At 44.9% G+C, this 2,806-nt stretch overlaps 1 pseudogene across 1 annotated transcript; it reads left to right on the top strand.

The window, feature by feature from the left end:
- The first annotated feature begins 732 nt into the window (after positions 1-732).
- LOC308339135 (tubulin beta-5 chain-like) lies at positions 733-2,074 on the top strand (annotated as a pseudogene). Its single transcript has one exon. The product of its transcript is annotated as a tubulin beta-5 chain-like (transcript).
- The last annotated feature ends 732 nt before the right edge of the window (positions 2,075-2,806 follow it).

Below are 2,806 nucleotides of genomic sequence, written 5' to 3'. Positions count from 1 at the left end.
ACTGGAATTAAAATAAAAACTTTAAAAAGAATAAATGGAATCATTCAAAATAAAGTAAATAAATAAAATAGGATCCTACTCGTTTTCATCCTTTATCCCCTTACCCTGTTTCCTACACCTATTATCACCTGATGTATTGTTTGCTTACTCTTTCTTTTTAAGATTTTGTTTATTTATTTCAGAGAGAGAAAGAGAGAGAGCGCACAGGCAGGGGCAGAAGGAGAAGCAGATTCCCTAATGAGCAAGGAGCACAACCCTGAGCTCGATCCCAGGGCCCTGGGATCATGACCTGAGCCAAAAGCAGACATTTAACCGACTGAGCCATCCAGACACCCTGTATGCTTACTTTTTTCATTTCTTGTTATTACATATGTACTGTGTATATATAATGTATATGTGCTATCCACATTTTTCACATTTAATATTTTTTTAGTAACGAGTGACCAAAATCATAGATAAAAGAGAGATCCTACTTTGGGTGAAATTTAGGCTAAAGATTTAAAATTTGATGAGGATATTGTAGGCCTTATCGTATGATTTCTTTCATTTTATAAGCATGAAATCAATAACAATAGGTAATTTGTTCGGACCTCGCTGCTCCAGGCTCTGGGACACATCCCATCCTTCCAGCCTGCAACTAGCAATATAGAAAAAAAATTCCATATCATTTACTTGCCCATACACACCTTGAAGTGAGCAAAAAAATTAAAATAAATTGTAACAGTGAGGGAAATCATGCATATCCAGGCTGGTCAGTGTGGCAACCGGATGGATGTCAAGTTCTGGGAGGTAATCAGTGACGAACAGGCATCGACCCTATCTGAACCTACCACGGTGACAGTGACCTGCAGCTGGACGACATCTCCTTGTACTACAATGAAGCTACAGGTGGCAAATATGTTCCTTGTGCTATCTTGGTGGATCTAGAACCCGGGACCATGGACTCTGTTCCCTCAGGGCCTCTTGGGCAGATATTCAGACCAAATAGCTTTGTTTTTGGTCAGTCTAAGGAAGGTAACAACTGAGCCAAGGGCCATTGTACAGAGAGGGCTGAGCTGGTTGACTCAGTCCTGGATGTGGTGAGGAAGGAGGCCGAGAGCTGTGACTGCCTGCAGGCCTTCCAGCTGACCCACTCACTGGGTGGGGGCATAGGCTCTGGAATGGTCACCTTGCTCATCAACAAGATCCAAGAAGAGTATCCCAACTGTACATGAACAACTTCAGTGTGGTACCCTCACCCAAAGCATCTGACACGGTGGTCACGCCCTACAATGCCATCCTCTCCATCCATCAGTTGGTAGAGAACACAGATGAGACCTACTGCTTTGACAATGAGGCCCTTTATGACATCTGCTTCTGTACTCTCAAGCTGACCATGCCAACCTACAGGGACCTGAACCACCTTGTCTCAGCCACCATGAGTGATCTCAACACCTGCCTCTGCTTCCCTGATCAGCTCAGTGCTGACCTCCACAAGCTAGCCAACAGCATGTTGCCCTTTACATCTCTCCACTTCTTCACACCTGACTTTGCACCTCTGACCAGCCATGGAAGCCAGCAATATGTGCTGGCTTCCACACTGTTCCTGTGCACTGTTCACCGTGCCTGAACTCACCCAGCAGGTCTTTGATGCCAAGAATATGATGGTTGTCCATGACCCCCACCATGGCCGTTACCTCACTGTGGCTGCTGTCTTCCATGGATGTCCATGAAAGAGGTCGATGAGCAGATGCTCAACGTGCAAAATAAGAATAGAAGCTACTTTGTGGGATGGATCCCCAATGATGTCAAGACTTTCTGCAATATCCTACCTCGTGGCCTCAAGATGGCAGTCACTTTCACTGCAAATAGCACAGCCATCCAGGAGCTCTTCAAGCACATCTCAGAGCAGTTCATGGCCATGTTCTGGCACAAGAACTTCCTCCACTTGTACACAGGTGAGGGCATGGACAAGATGGAGTTGACTGAAGCTGAGAGCAAATTGAACAACCTTGTCTCTGAGTACCAGCAGTAAAAGGATGCCACCACAGAAGAAGAGGATGATTTTGGTGAGGAGGCCAAAGAGGAGGCCTAAGGCAGAGCACAATCACCTCAGGCTTCTCCATTCCCTCAGTCTTCTTCCTCAGCTGCCCCTGTCCTCTCCTTCAGAATTGCATTTTCTGCCTCTGTCTCATTTTGTTTTGTTTTGTTTTGTTTTTTCCTTCTTTGGAGCAGAAGCGGGGTGGGGGGTCCTAGAACACACTGCCTGGCACATAATAGGCATTCAATAAATATTTGTTGTTTGTTGAATATCTCCTCTCTTCTACTCTGGGAAACCTAGAGTTTTGCCATTCTGGGTAACCCCTTATTTCCTTTTAGTGTCCACTTCTTCCAGCTGTCCAGTTGATATTTCTCTTTGTTTTTAAGATAATTCTCCAAGAACTTGGGTCTCATCAGACCCCATTTAGAACCATGTGCTGAAAACCAGTAGATGGCCACCATCCTAGATCCATGTGGTAGCCTAGGGAAAAGGAAACCAAGCTACCTCATAGTAGTAGAGGTACCTATAAAGAAGGGGGAGGTTTTCTATTCTAGAGAAGTTTTGGGGAGGGATATCTAGGCTACTGAATCCTAATTTCCAGGAAATCCCCTGCTCCTCTCTTGGCTTCAGGAGAGGTGTTGACAGTATTATCTCTCTTTTTAGTCTTCTTCCAAGCTCTGTCCTTTGCTGTTTCTTTTGCTGGGATCTGTCCCATTCTGTTAAGCAGTATCATTCCCTTTCCTTACATAACCTCCTTCATATGTTGGATACCTTCTTTTTCCCCTG

Source organism: Martes martes, assembly GCF_963455335.1.
Source record: "Martes martes genome assembly, chromosome: 2".
NCBI lineage: Eukaryota > Metazoa > Chordata > Mammalia > Carnivora > Mustelidae > Martes > Martes martes.
The sequence above is the reverse complement of the archived record's forward strand: the minus strand, read 5'-3'. Positions and strand labels throughout refer to the sequence as shown.